The sequence below is a fragment of the Myodes glareolus genome, chromosome 11 (genome assembly GCF_982192425.1).
Source record: "Myodes glareolus chromosome 11, mMyoGla1.1, whole genome shotgun sequence".
Taxonomy (NCBI): domain Eukaryota; kingdom Metazoa; phylum Chordata; class Mammalia; order Rodentia; family Cricetidae; genus Myodes; species Myodes glareolus.
In genome coordinates, this window is record NC_142036.1 from 38,391,765 (window position 1) to 38,407,217 (window position 15,453).

The 15,453-nt window shown below is 47.9% G+C and overlaps 1 protein-coding gene and 1 pseudogene across 7 annotated transcripts in view; one reads left to right on the plus strand and one right to left on the minus strand.

The window, feature by feature from the left end:
- The window catches only part of Adck1 (aarF domain containing kinase 1), a 92,718-nt gene that overhangs the window by 34,570 nt on the left and 42,695 nt on the right, over window positions 1-15,453 (minus strand). The window lies entirely within an intron of this gene.
- LOC125410042 (NHP2-like protein 1 pseudogene) lies at window positions 5,711-6,124 on the plus strand (annotated as a pseudogene).

The following is a 15,453-nucleotide window of genomic DNA, read 5'->3' on the forward strand; positions in this document are numbered from 1 at the left end:
CAGCTGCCATTCATTCAAGTCTGCTAGGCAAAGTCTTAGTCCATGCTAACAGAGTAGCTAGAAGGAACCTCAGCCTAATGCAATCAAGACAGTTCCAGCCATTCAGGACTCAGCAAACCGCCTTGAACAAACAATACCTACGTACCCCGATCGTCTTCCTTCACCTCTACCTGGAACCCATTCCCCACCTCGGCTTCTCTTAGCCCCACTGACCTGCCCCAGGTACACCATTTCATTACAAGTGATTCAGTTGGTGTAATTCTTGCTCTCCTTCTAGAACACACTCTGGTCTGTAGTTCCCCCACCCCCGCCTTCAAGGCCATGCCTTTGCCTTAGAAGGTCACCTTTGGCCGGGACAGCAAATGAGAGACAGTAGGGGCATTCTCATTCCCCCTGTAGTGGTTTTAAAATATGTTCTGAATTTTTAAATGTTCCCCCTCTTAAGGAGTCTATTCCCCTTTGCTTAAGTGTAAACTGGAATTCATGACCCGTTCCTAAATTACATAAGCCTCCAGTCAATCTATCTCCCTCCCTCCCATTTCCTCTCTTGGAGTTTTGTTTTGGTTTGGTTTGGTTTTGGTTGGGGGAGGGAACAGCTGCCCTACCATGGGTCTTTTCTATAGCAAAGGGCCAGGCTTTCTGCACAAACCCCAGACACAAACCTTCTGGCCCCAGACATGACATTAGCTACATGAGAACCCCTAAATTTGATTACTAGTGTCAAATGCCAGTTTGACTGGATTAAGTCCCACAGACGGACCTGGCAAAGTGTCCTCTGGCTTTGTCTGGGAGGGTGTTTGTGGAGAAGGGAGACATGGGGGTCAGGAGAATGAGAAGATCTGAACTCCAACTTGGTGCCATCCATTTGGCTGAGGGTTCAGACAGAAAGAGATTTTTTCCTTCTCCCTTCTCAAGTTGGGGCCATGTTCTCCTCAGGCCTCATACATTAGGATCATGGGGACCTCAGTACTTCCTGCAGAAGTCTCCCCAAGTCCCATTTCTGGGTTACCAGGCCTTTGGCCACAGATGGAAAACAGAGAATGGTTCTACAGCTCTAAGGTTTTTCGACTTCAGCTAAGACTGACTACAGAACCCTAGCCCAGGTCTCTGTCTTCCAGTCAGACCTGTTCTCATCCTCCACGAATGCATGAGTGGTTCCCTTGAGGAGTCTTCCCTTGAAAGTTTACCTCTATCGAAATCTGCCCAATTTGTTCCGTCTCTGTGGAGAACCTTAACAACCTCAGTCCAGAATCATCCAGTAAGCTACTCCTGAACCCCCGACTAACAGACACACAGAAACTTTAAGTAAAATGCTCCTTGTTTTAAGCCACGGGGTTTGAGGCTAACTTTCTCTGCAGTGATAGCCAAGTGATACATCCAGCCACATCCAAGCCAGACATCACTAATCCATCCAGCATTTGGTGCTACTGTAGCCCCAGGATGCCTTACAACACAGCGCTCTCACAACACAGCGCTCCAGGAAGCCGCTGCCAACAGAGCAGGGTCAATACACCATCCCTTCACCTAATGGAGAGCTGGAATGTGACAGAAACCATGTTAGCTTTAGGTCTTTGAGCCAATTAAAAAGAAAAACTGTCTTTCTGACCCCAGAGAGACCTCGGAAGGAAGACAACCGCGTCTCTGAAGGGCACAGCTGCCCTTTGGTGCTACAGCGGACACCTCACCTGCTTTCACCACCCACCAAATCCTGAAGGCCACATCTGGTGTGCTAAGACAAGGAGCCCTCCGGGAGGTCACACAGACCCTGCTTGACCAACAAGAGGACATCGCATCAAAGTCTCTCCCTCTCCACCTCTGCATTCGAAGCGAGACCTCCCCATCTTCAGCTTCCCGTTCACAGCCACAGTGGAAATCTAAGAAAAACCCTAAGAGCAGGAACAGCTTGCGTGTGCACACTCGGACCACCATGATCTGCAGAATTCTTTCTGGGGCTCCGAGGGAGCAGCTCGTCAGCACAGAGCCCTTGGCTGCTGTTACCATCTAACTGGGAGGAAATGGGAGGCCAGCAAAAGAATCTCAGGTCAACTTGGCAACATTTCAGAGTGGAGGCCAACCCAGCACAATGCCTGCAGTAGCCGACGGCTCCAGACTCAAAGCATCATCCACCTACTTGGCTCTCCCAAGGGCCTCTCCACTCAGATCAAGCATCTTTCCTTTCTCGTCTTGTTTGGTCTTCTTTCTGTTTGTTGCTTAGAATTTTTTGTTGTTGTTGTTTGCTTTGCTTTAATTATGAAGACAAAAATCTCAGATAGTCCAGGCTGGTCCCAAACTCATTACATAACTGAGGGTGACCTTGAACTTCTGAACCTCCTTCCCTCTGCCACTCAAGTGCTGAGCTTACAGGCGTATGCCACTGAGCCGTTTATGTGATGCAGAGGACCAAAGCCAGGGGTTCCTGCATGCTAGGTAGCACTCTATCAGCTGAGCTACATCTCCCATCTCCGAGCGTCTCTCTTCCTGTAGAATGGTGGCAAATACCAAGCATCCAGGAGCAGGAACAACGTGTGGTGGCCTCTGAGGCATGTTCAGCAGCTGGTCAGGACAATCAGACCTGAGGGACAGGGCACTGTGGAGATTCCAATACAAGCACTGATAAATAAATACCAGGTTCAAATCTTGATTCTATTATGGACCAGCTCAAACAGGCCACATACCCTTCTGCCTCCTCCTTTATCTATAAAACACTTACTGTCAAGACAGCCTTGGAGCAATGACACACAACGTCATACACATAGTTGGTATAGAACACCCTAGACCCCCAACAGCAGAAGGAGTAGAGAGGAAATGCCTTCACTATGGCTCTAGCCATGAAGGCACAGCGGTACAATGCAGAGCACGGAACGGAGATGCTGGTCTCCATCCAGCTCTGTCATGATATAAACCACTGTCTTCATTTACCCAGAGACTGGCCTCCTGACCCACTCATCCAGTTAGATTCTAGCTCCTCCAATCTATCCTCTACCACACACACAACTGGATTATGTCATGTCTCTCTGTTTAAATCACCTCACCAGGTACCTATGGTCCAAGTCCCTAGCAGGCCCACCAGGGCTGGGTCTATCTGCTTCACTTTTCCAGTCTCCTCCCTCTGTCCCAACCAGAAGGCTTCCTTAGACTCCAGACCCCTCCTCCCTAGCCCCTCCAGGTCTTCTCATGTCTTAGCCCCTCCACCTGGAAGGCTCACCTCCCCTCACACACTGCCTCACTGTCACCCACTCAACAACTTCTCCTGAACACATCCTCCTGGGCCCTCCTTGAGAACAGTGTCATGGCTGCACGTTCACCTCCTCCTCTATTTCCTCAGTTTCCCTCACCTCCCTTGAACTAGAAGCTTCTGGTTTTACACAGCACTGTATCCCAAGTGCCTGACGTTCTTTCTATAGGGAATGGCTAAAGCAGAGATGAGCTTCCCTGTACCCATCATGGAAAAGGAACGTGGGACCGTCCCACCGACCACGGTAGCTGAAACACCTCCAAAAGTGACCACGGTGCCTTCATGGTAGCCAAGGGAGCCTCCTTGGCACTGAGTAGCTTGAGAACTGTGGCTGGAGGAACTCTAGGGAATTTTTTGTTAATAATGATTAATAAAAGGCAGATAAACACCCAGTGTGGCTGGCCAGCCTGGGAAGCCAGCCCATTAGAGCTGTCACTCATTAGCGGTGGGGGGAGGAGCAGTCCAATCAGATCTCCTCAGCTTAAGCAAACCTTCTGTAAATTGGAGGCTGCAGGCACTGACATTTGATAAATTATTCTTCATAATCCACCATTGCCTGTCATAAATCTAATCCTTCAACTTCCCCATCTTAATAACTCCTACAGTCTTGGAGGGTAGCGTGGATATGCCTCTGCCAATGACAGAGGTCTCTGGGACCAGAGATCCTGGATAAAGAAGATTATGAAATCGTACCCCCTCCCAGCCAGGGTAGAACCTGACAGCTGTCCCCTGGGTAATCAGAGCATAGGCAATGAGCCGCTCTTGAAGCCAGGGTGCACCTCAGCAGGCTATGTGCACCCATCCCACCACAGAGCAGAGAGGTGGTTCCAATACACAGAACTAGAAATCTGGAACTTCCTGCCTTCCAGAGACAGCTGGCCCACAGAAGCACAGAAGGCCTTTCTACTTCCTCGATTCTGAAGCTAGGTATGCCCGAAAGAACATCAGGATAACTTAGCTTCTCAAGAATGGGATGTTCGAGTCAACCGCAGGCAACATGTTACATCTGAAGAGTGCTTGGTGTCCTCAAAGCACCCTTACCTAACCCTCCATTCCCTCTTGAAGTTAGCTAGGGGAGCTAGTACCAACCACATTCTACAGAGTACAACATAGTCACCAAAAGTCTCTATTCTTTTACACATACAACAACAACAAAAAAAAAAAACCTAAGTGATTAACATGTGCGGATCATTGTGGTTGTCACTGGAGACTTAAGGGAGAGTAAGTACAAAACGAATGGAGCCACCATCAACTGAAGTCACCAGCAGGACATAAAGGGACATGGGGTAGTTAGGAATTTATCAACTCAGCACAAATGAAGAATACAATGGCTGGTCCTTACGAACACTGTGAAGGGTTCTCAAGGAACTGAGCGTGGGTAGAGGACTTCTCTAGAAAGTAACCAGAATAAGACCTCAAGACTTAGGAGTCAGCTAAGTTGTTACAGGAGAGAAGGGAGAGTCTTCCAGAGAGAGAGAGAGCTGTGAACTGAGCAACAGCAAGAGAACCAAGGATCTGACGGCAAGCAGCTTCCAATACAGAACCCAGACCAACTTGGGCTCCCTCCCCACAGAGACGGGGTCATCTTCCGCAGCTCCTGATCACTTGACGCAAGTGTTCTGTACAGCTCATGAATTCTGAATCCTAAGACACTCAACTTCACAAACCCCACAGGCCTTCTCAGCCACCTTCAGCTGTCCCTAGACTCAAAACAAGAGAAGCGAGGACAGTATGAAGCATGGTGTTCTTCATGGACGGACACTCCATTTGCTGTCTGGACAGACTTCCTGGGCTTCAGGAAGTGGCGGCAGGCTGAAGCTACGTTCCCATGCCTCAGAGCCCAGGACAAAGAATTCAGAGCATGCGTGCAGCAAGTTTTCTGGGCAACAAGTTTTCTGGGCTCGCTCGCTTTCCACATGAGGAAGACACGGAGTGCAGGGATATAAAAGGAAGAAGAACTAAGCTGCTGCAGAGCTACCGAGACCACAGGGGAAAAGAGTGCACTACAGCTACGGAGCTGGGAAGACGGCCCAGTGGATAAAGTGTTCTCTGAACGAACAAAAGGACCTGAGTTTGGATCCCTAGCATCTACAAAAATAAATAAATAATTAATTAATTAAAAAAAAATATGGGCCCAACAGCATGTGTCTATAATCCTGGAGCTGCAAGTGTAGAGGTAGCTGGATAGCCAGTCACCCTAACCAAAACAGCCAAGTGTTCTGAGAGAGAGACCCTGTCTCACAAAGAGAAGGTGGGAGCTAGACGTGGTGGCACGTGCCTTTGATTCCAGCACTAAGGAGGCAGAGCAGGCAGATCTATGAGTTCAAGGCCAGCCTGGTTTACAGAGCGAGTTCCAGGCCAGCCAGGGCTACAAAGAGAAACCCTGTCTCAGAAAGAAAAAAAAAATGACAAAGTGATTTCTGCTCCTCTTTCTGTGTGTCGCTTCAGTCTGTCTGAGGTGGGCTGCTCTCAATCATGGTGAGGCTGGTGCACTGCAGCCATGAGGCTGACGTGAATCCACAGGCCAATCCCTTCGCAGATGCCCACCTAACCAAGAAGCTTCTGGACCTTGGTCAGCAGTCATGTAACTACCAGCAGCTTTGGAAAGGAACCAATGAAGCCACCAAAACCGTCAACAGAGGCACCTCTGAGTTCATTGTGATGGCAGCAGACACTGAGCCCTGATCTACTGAGGTGTAGATCATTCTACACCTCCTGCCACTGTGTGAAGACAAGGATGTCCCCTGTGTGTTTGTGGGCTCCAAGAAGGCCCTAGGATGGGTCTGTGGGGTCTCCAGACCTGCCATCGCCTGTTCTGTTACCATCAGAGAAGGCTCTCGGCCAAAGCAACAGATCCGGTCCATCCAGCAGCCTATTGAAAGGCGCTAGGTGTAGGCCTGTGGCCTCTGCCCTTTCCTGTCTGCTCCCACCCTACTTGTGTATCATACCGTCTGTTATCATGTAGTGTTTTCAGCCAGTTTCTATTCTAAGCATTGTACTACATCTGGTTTTTGTATTTTTTTATATGTCTTACAGAGTTGTTCTCTCCATCTCCCCATCCTTTCCTACCATTTTTAAATCTATTTCACTTAATCTAAGTGAGAGGCTGGTGAGAGGCAGAATGTCACAGCTTAACAGTGGGAAGAACCAGGAAACACCTAAGCCAAGGACAGTGTCTGTTTTCATCTGCGAACTCATCCCTCTGTGCAGGACAAGATGACAGTAACACTGGTCCCTCACGCCTTTGTGTATGAGATCGCCATAAACGTTACCATGACTGAAGATCTTTCTTTGGGGAGCAGTCCCTCCTGCCCACTGTCATTTGAAGAGAAAGTCTGATAATGTTAGGCCTATACCCAACTGCCATTTATTAATGTTTGTGTGTTTTTGATATGTGTAACCTTATATTCTCGCCCCACTCTCTACTGAGGATGTCAAGGCAGTAAACATTCAAAGGAGGTGGTCTGCAGACTCAGAGGCGGCCTGACTTGGACTGCCTGGATCTCGAAGAGTGACAAGGACAGAACAGTTAATTCATGTTGGAATAAAAGATGCCGAAACTTAGAGCAGAGACGGTGCTATCAGAGCATCCTGTCCTTTGTTGAACGGGGATTCCTTGTGGAGCTGTTTGACACACACTTTGGGAGCCCTTATCCCTTCCCTCCCTCAACATGGGTCAAGTGTATTCTCTGTCACATGGAGGGAGTGAAAATGATGTTGTTCATTCTTGAGCATCCTAATAAGGAGATATGTTCATGTTTCATTTTAAATGAAAGAAAAAATGTGGAGAGCTATAGATGAAGACACACCAAATGTTGACCTTTGGCCTCCACACACATGCACCACAAACACAGATAAGCATACACGCATACACACACATGAATAGCTGTAGGGTCAGTGACCTCCCTGCCAAGCTGCCAACGACATGCCCATCTGCACAGCTCCCCTCATACCAGGCAGTGTTGAGTCACCATGACAAAGAGAATATGAACTGTGAGAGACAAAATGTGGACTTTCCTGGCTTGGGGTATGCAGAAAAATAGCCTGTGTGTGTTCCCAACCCAAAAGTTGTACAGGTGCTCTTACATGGCATAAGAGACCCAGTAGATCTGACGGAGTTAGAGATACTGAAGTGAGGAAAGCAGCCAGGACCCAGTGTCACAACGGCTCAGTAGGTAAAGGTGCTTGCTCCAGGGCCTGGTGACGTCATTTCAATCCCCAGGCCCCACAAGTTGAGAGGAGAAAACCAACTCCCATAAATTGTCCTCTGACCCCCACATGTGTATACACACACACACACACACACACACACACACACACACACACAAATGTGATTTAAAAAGGGATGAGGGGGAAGAAGAAATGAGGGTGAATCCTGGCACCTTCCTCTCCTGCAATGCCCACCCCCACCCCCACACACATTTAATTCAGTCCTCAAGTACGCCAGCCCATCCTCTCCAGCTCCCCAACCTTGGTCCAAGCAACAACACTTCTTGCCTGGATAACCATGAAGACGCTTGACTGGTCTTCCAGATAGCTCCACAGACCAGCTACCACACATTAGACCATGCTGTGCTTCTCACAAGGCCAATGGATGGCTGCTGGTCTCAGATCTCCTGAACACACACAGCTCGCTTCTCCCAGCCACTGCCTGCCATCACCCTCAGTCTCATTCCAGACCAGAGTGCTTGTGCCCTGAGGCATATACAATTTCCAGGTGTATGCCATGTCCTTCTGTCCTTTAACTACCCTTGGCTCACAATGTCCAAACCACTTGCTCTGGCAGGCCAGCTTCACCTCCTGAACTTATTATCCAGAACACTATGTACTTCTCCTTGGGACACTTATGCAAGTGTCATTGGAGTTTTATTGTTGTGATTCTCATAACCAAAAAATATGAGCTCCTCATGGAGGCTTGTTCAACTGTATAACAGAGAATCACACAATAAGCACCATGGCCAGGTGAGGGGTCGGGGAGTGCACAAGCGGACAATGCGTTAGAGATGACAAACCCCAGTGCCCCAGCCTTGGACACTTGAGCTATGCAGACTTAGAGACACTGTCCTCCCTGCTTCTACTCAAGATTCACATACCTCCCTGGGGGGACCCCTCCAGTGCATAGAGATTTTTCTTTGGACCGTCAACTCACAAAAACCAACATGGAGATTTATTAATTATGAAAGCTCAGCCTATAGCCTATGCTTGCCCCACTAGCTCTTATAACTTAAATTAACCCATTTATATTAATTACATTTTGCCTTGTGGCTTTTTACCTCTCTTCCATCCTGCACCTCATGTTTCCTTTTCATGTTGTCCTCTGCCATCTCTCCAGCACCTAGATTCATCTTACCTTCTTCCTTCCCTGCCCGGAAGTCCCACCTAACCTCTTCTTGCCTAGCTATTGGCCACTCGGTTTTTTATTAAACCAATTACAATGACACATCTTCACACACTGTAAAGAAATATTCTACAACACTCCAGCATGACATACCCTGTCCTGCCAGCTCAGGACACTTCACCTGTGTAGGGTACCCAAAAGCCTTCTTGCTCATTCTCTCTATGCCATGTCCTGTGTTGTGGAATATTAAGATGTGTTACACTTGTTTATGTTGTGGAACATTTGTTTTAATGATGCAAAGACGTGCTGCATTCTTTTATGTTGCATTTGTTTAACCCTGTGAAGCTGTGTTACTTTGCCTGTCTAAAACATCTAATTGGTCTAATAAAGAGCTCAACAGTCAATAGCAATGCAGGAGAGAATAAATAGGAGAAATCTGAGAGGGATGAAGGAATGAGAAAAGAAGAGGCCAGCCACCCAGCTACACAGCAAGCCACGGAGTAAGGAGTAAAGAAAGTTACACCCAAATACAGAAAGGTAAAAGTCCAGAGGCAAAAGATAGATGGGATCATTTAAAATAAGAAAATCTGTCTAGGAACAAGACAAGCTAACGTCGGGCATTCATAAGTAAGACTAAGACTCCTTGAGTGATTTATTTGGGAGATGGGTGAGGGCCCCTCAAAAGAGCAAAGAACAAAGAGTAAAAGAGTAAAGAGTGAAAAACAACTAGAGTCCTGCTTTGTCCTGCTTCCTCCCTCCCCCAGAAAACCCTAGTTCAGCCTCTCTATTGCTCTCTGGAACCCAGAAACCCAGAAACACTGGAAGCAGAAGCCAGGGGAGCTCTCGTTCTACACTGACCTTACATTGTGGATGTCACTGCCTTGTCTTGTTCCCCAAAGTACCAGCTCTCGGAGATGTCAGGACGGTTGCAAAGCCTAAGGACTAGTCAATCCCAGTCACTCACGAAGTTCAATTCTGACCCTCACCATGATCATGACAATGGAAGCATATGAAGCCACTGGAGGATACAGGATGTGAAAACCATCAAGCTGGTGCTATCAGGAAGTCGCTTTACCTGTTTTGGTTTTTATTCCTGAATTTTGAAAGTGTTTGAAAGACTCACTGATCTTTCCAATTCCATGAAGTTGTAACCCTTTCCTTCTAACTTGCAGTCCAAGGTCCACAGCAATCAACATACACACAGCAACATAGAGGTGCACACAGTCAACTAACATATATACGCAAGCCTGAATCTCTACCTAGATTCAGTCTACACCCCAGTTGAAGATGAATGCACACTGCCACATAAGTCGACACATGAGTATATGCACCTGTACAAACACACATGCATACCCAAGTCTGATTCTCCATCTGGAGTCAGGCTACCTCCCTGATGAGATGTGCATACACACGTGAGTGTATATGTGCGCTCATACAAACATCTATGAAGTAGGACTAGGCATCAGGCTACTTCCCTGGTTAGAAATGTAAACATGCGTGCACACACACACACACACACACACACACACACACACATAAACATGCAGATACAATACACATATATACATACAGATATTTGTATGTGTGTACACAGACATATATACACATTAACACATGCAGACATATAGACACATATGTGAATGTGCAATATAGGTGCATACATGCACATTTAGACAAACACACACCTACACATACATGCATATGGCACACACATTCAATCATGCACACAAACATACATGCAGAAATACATGTGTACACATATATGTGGATGCATATGTATGCACATACATGTGCATGCATTCACATGCATAGACATGCACACACTTATTCTCCCGTGGGGTACAGGCCTCAAGAAGGGGCTCTCCTTGAAGCAGGACCTCCTGAGCACATATTGCCACACAGGCCCAAGTTAGGAAATGGATTTATTCCTGAAGCTCCATAAATGAAGCAGCAGGCCCACCTGGCTGACTCATAATCAGCATAAAAAATTGATTAGTCCTTTCCAGATTAAACATTATTGTTTCAGTGGTGAACATAAATCAGCTAGACATGCGGAGCGCACCTCCCTCTGCTGCCCAAGGGCAACATCAGGTGGAAAGCAGGTGAGGAGAAACAATGATGGGGGGCTCATCCTGGAAGAGAGCACCCCTCCCTCCAGCCACAGCTTGCACACAGAACAGAGGCTTCTCCAGAGGCGCACGCCAGTGCCTGACCATCTGTCCTTGCCCTTCCTGAGGCCTCCACTTAGCCAACAGCTAATTGGCTCCTCAGGTAACAGGTCAAGGACAGCCTGTCATAGAAGGCAAGATGGCAAGATGGTCCCAGGGGAGACCAGAGCAAGGAGAACAGCCTCACTTTCTCCTGAGTGAGTGTCACCAGTTTCACCAGACGAGGTGCTGGCTCAACCCAGTGGCCTTGAACCAGTCCCACCTCCTCTGAGGGGCAGCCTAACTAAAGTGGGTGTGTCTCTGGGTCATGCCACGTTGACCAAGCTCCTCTGCCCAGTCCCTGGCTCATTCACTGCTATGTGACCCTCACTCGTCCAATGTCTCTAAGTCTCATTTTCCACATCTAGGAACACTGGGCCGGGGACCCCAAACACACCTTTCCAAGCTGCTCTGGGACTAAATGAGGCCACATACTTAAAAACACCAGTGTCCATGTCAGACGGAGGAAGCACCTAACAAATAAACAGTAAACAGTAGTAGAGGCAACAGCAGCAGGAGCAGCGGTAATGGCGGCAGCAGCCCCTCATCAGCCTGCCACCTTCTCTTAGGAATCACAGGAAAGCAGTACCCGGCCAGGACAGGGACATCCGTGCAAAGCATAGGCCAGAGAATGTTGGCTCATGACTTTGACCTCTCTGAACTGTTTGGCCCTCAACAAAAGCGGGTTTCCCCTCACATAAGAATGAAGAAACCGGCCCCACCTGCTCCCCGGATCTTGCCTCTTCCCAGTGATCTTGCCCCTTTCATGTAAGCATCTTGACTACAGTCTCGGGAACTGACAGCCCTAGGGGCAGCCATATGTAAGGAGGTTAAAAGGCTGGAGCATTAAAAACAGTACTTCCTTTGCCCTGGGTGTGCGACTCCACCTCCCAGTTACCCCACAAGACTAAGTCCTCCCTGACCACAATGGCAGCTGATTTAAGAACACGGGGGCATCAGTTGCCTCCTCTTCTCGCAGCCACATGACCACCTCCCACGTGGCAACCTCGAGTTCTCAAAAAAAAAAAAAATTCTCTGGAAGGCTTATCCTGGAGTCCACTTCCGGGAGAGCCGAACTGAGAAGAACACCCACCATATAGTGAGTGGAGGCACGCTATGCTCTATGGCAGACTGGCAGAGCCTAAACCCCACCTCTCCTCTTCAACCATCACCAACAACGAAACCACCTCTGGTTCAAGAGGAGACAAAGAGACAACCCCTGCCCTGGGCTAGCCCCCAGCAGCCCACAGAACAACTCCCCTTCTTGCTATCAAGGCGAGGGGGTTCACAGGCTCTGTTCTGGGAGGTGATGAGGATGCTGCAGGCCCTCTGACAGCTCTGAGGGGCTCAAGGACAGCTGTCAGCTCCCTCCAGAGCAATGATCACATCTGTCCTCTACCCCTGCCCAGCTGGTAACACTCACACTCTGAGATCTACGGGCTGGTAGGAGGAAGGACCACCAATCCTGTTCCACTCCACAGACCCGCCCCCATGATACTACACTGGTACCTTCTATTAGCTCCTCACTGTGGACTCTGCCTAAAGCATCTTCAGATCAGTGCCAGGCTTTGCATGCACATGTACCTGTTCGAGAGCACACACTCACACATATACACACTATCTATCTATCTACCTATCTATCTATCATCTATCTATCATCTATCTATCTCTCCTTTGAGTTTACTTATATATACTTTACTATATAGCCCCTACTAATGTCTCAGGGACTCTGATTCTTCAACTAGGAAGTATGAATGTGAGGATGTCATCTTGACAGGATCTAGAATCACTGAGGAGACAAATCTGGGCGTATCTGAGGGAGTTTCTAGATTGAGTTAACTGCAGTAAGACAATCTGTCCTAACTGATGAATCACAATCACAAGGGATAAAGAGGTCTTGAGCAGAATAAAAAGGAGAAATGCGCTGAGCACAAACACGTATCTCATTCTGTGGCTTAGCTACAAATGCAATGTGAGCAGCGGCCTCACACGCCTGCTGCCATGACTTCCTTCCCATGGTTGCCTGTGCCTATGAATTGTGAGCCAAATAAATCTATCCTGAAGTTGCTTTGTCAGATGTTTCGTCATAGCAACGGAACTGAACTAATACTGAGAAGACAACTACGAACCCTGTACAGCACCTGGCAGAAGCACATTACAAGTCTAGATCTGTAATGTTACAAAATGAAATAGGGCAAGCTCAGTCTCTCCTGGGGGCAAAGCTGTAAAGAGAGTGGAAATGGCCAGGGCCGTCTGGTCCTGGGGAAAACTAACTGTAGTGAGGACAACGTGCAGGGTGAGGTTGAGAGGAGAGACACCGAAGTGTTGTGGAATAATCTTTTTGTGCACTGTGAATATGTGTCACTCTGATTGGCTTAATAAAAGGGTGAACGGCCAATAGCCAGGCAGGATTTTCAGGCACAGAGGATGCTAGGAAGAAGAAGGGCAGAGACACAAAGGAAGCAGGAAATCAGGATAGACAATACCATAGATGAGGTAAAGGAGTCTCGAGGCAGAACGTAGATTAATAGAGATGGGTTAACGTAAGTTCTAAGAGATAATTAGAAACAAGTCTGAGCTATCAGTCAGTGTTTCATAATCAATAATAAGTCTCCATGCCATTATTCATTTTTAGGGAGCCTACAGTATGGACGAAAAAAACCCAACTCTACCCATGTCCACCTCTGCCCCTCCCCAGGTTCACGTTCCCCTAGAACTTCAGTGTGTACCTTAAGATCCTTGAGTGGCAATTAGCTAAGTCAAATGAGGTCATACTGGAACAAGGTGGACCCTCAAGCTAGTGAGAAATAGCCTTATAAAAAGGCCAGGTGACAAAGGAGTCTGAGGTTCAGGCTGTGTGACTACAAACCAACTCCAGAGATTGGCAGCAGCTGGCAGGAGCTGGATGAGATAGGGAAGACCCTCCCCAGATCCTGCAGGTGTTGGGGGTGGGGGGTCAGGCCCAGCTTGACCTTTAACTTCTAGCCTCCGGAACTGGGGAAGAATGACTTTGTCTTTTGAAGACACCCACCTGGGCAGCCAGTTACTGAAGGCCTGGCAAAAACAACAGAGATGTCTCTTCTCAGACCTGGAACTGCAGTCAGAGGAGGGGGCGGAAACCTGGGATTATCCAGCATAGAGCAGATGCCTATCCCTACACACCAGGGATTCTGTGTCCTGGAGGGATGGATGGATGAAAATATATTTTCTTCAAAGTCCACAGGAGACCACAGGGTCTCAAGGGAGGAGTGAAGGCTCCTTGGGTCCTGGGATCCAATGATTCCTCAGGACCAGCCTCTCTCTGAGGCACTAAATTTCCACTCTGGACCATGACAGTACAGGAGGAAGAACACTAGGTTAAGAGCAGGGAGACATGGGTTTGACTCCCCATTCTGCCACCCAGATGTGCCACATCATGCAAGTTTCCTCACTTAGGATATTCGGGGTAGAACAAGAAGGCTTCTAAATCCATATGACCCATCAGTCAGGGTTCGTATGGGTTGCTTCCGCCTAATCTACTTGCTTATGTACAGACAGTGTGAAAGGAAAGAGTTGTTTGTCAAAGCCCAAGAAGACCCAGGAACCAGAAGGTTCCTGCATATGCTTTGAGGGCTCAATACATCAGAAGCACAGCTGACAGTTCCTGGCATTTACCCTACAGCTGGCCCTGTGCTGCGGATGGCGGTGTCTGTTTTTTTTTCTAATTGACACGTACTAATGAGGGTACAGAGATGACATCTCGATACGCACATACAACAGGTGATGATCAAATCAGAGCAATCAGCATGTCCATCACCTGGACCGGTCCTCATTTCCGTAAACTGAGAACATCCGAAACACATAGTATAATGCTGTGAGCTGCAGCCACCTGCCTGGAGAACACTACTGCTTTTCCTCCTATCAGACTGTGGCTCCATACCCTCGGCCAGCCTCTCCACAGCCCTACCTCCTCATACCCTTGTTCACCCCTGGTGACTATTCTACCGGCTACTTTCAGGTAGTGAACTTCTTCGGCTTCCATATATGAAAGAAAACCTGCCAGCATTTGCCCTTCAGTGCTTGGCTCATTTCACTTAACACAATGATCTCACAATGATATGTCACCGCAAGTAACAAAATTTCACTCCTTTTTGTTGCTGGATAATCATCTCTCGTGTATATGCACCACGTTTTCTTTTGGGCACTTAGAAGGGTACCAGATCTTGGCTCTCACGAATACTGCCTGACAATACGGATGTCTCTTTGCATGCTGACTTCTTTAGAGATGAACCCAGCAATGGGACCACCGAATCGTATGGTAGTCTCATCCGAGCATCTTGAGGAACCTCCACACTGTTTTCCACAGTAGATCAGAATGTGCAGAAGAGACAGGAAATACTGAAACACACCAATAACCCCAGAACCTGGAAAGACTGGGCAATCTAGTCTACATAGCAAGTTCCAGGAAAGCAAGTACCACACAGCAAGATCCTATCTAAATGGGGAGAAAAGTGTGAGAATTCCCAGTTCTCTATGTCCTTATCTTTCTGGCTAGCGTCATTTTAACTGGTGTGAGGCGTCTCGTTTTCAGGAGATGGGCTGTGAAGAGGTTGAAGGCTGAGGCAGGGTTTTTGCTGTGTATCCCAAGCTACACTTGAACTCACTATATGTCTCAGGCTGGATGCCAACTTATA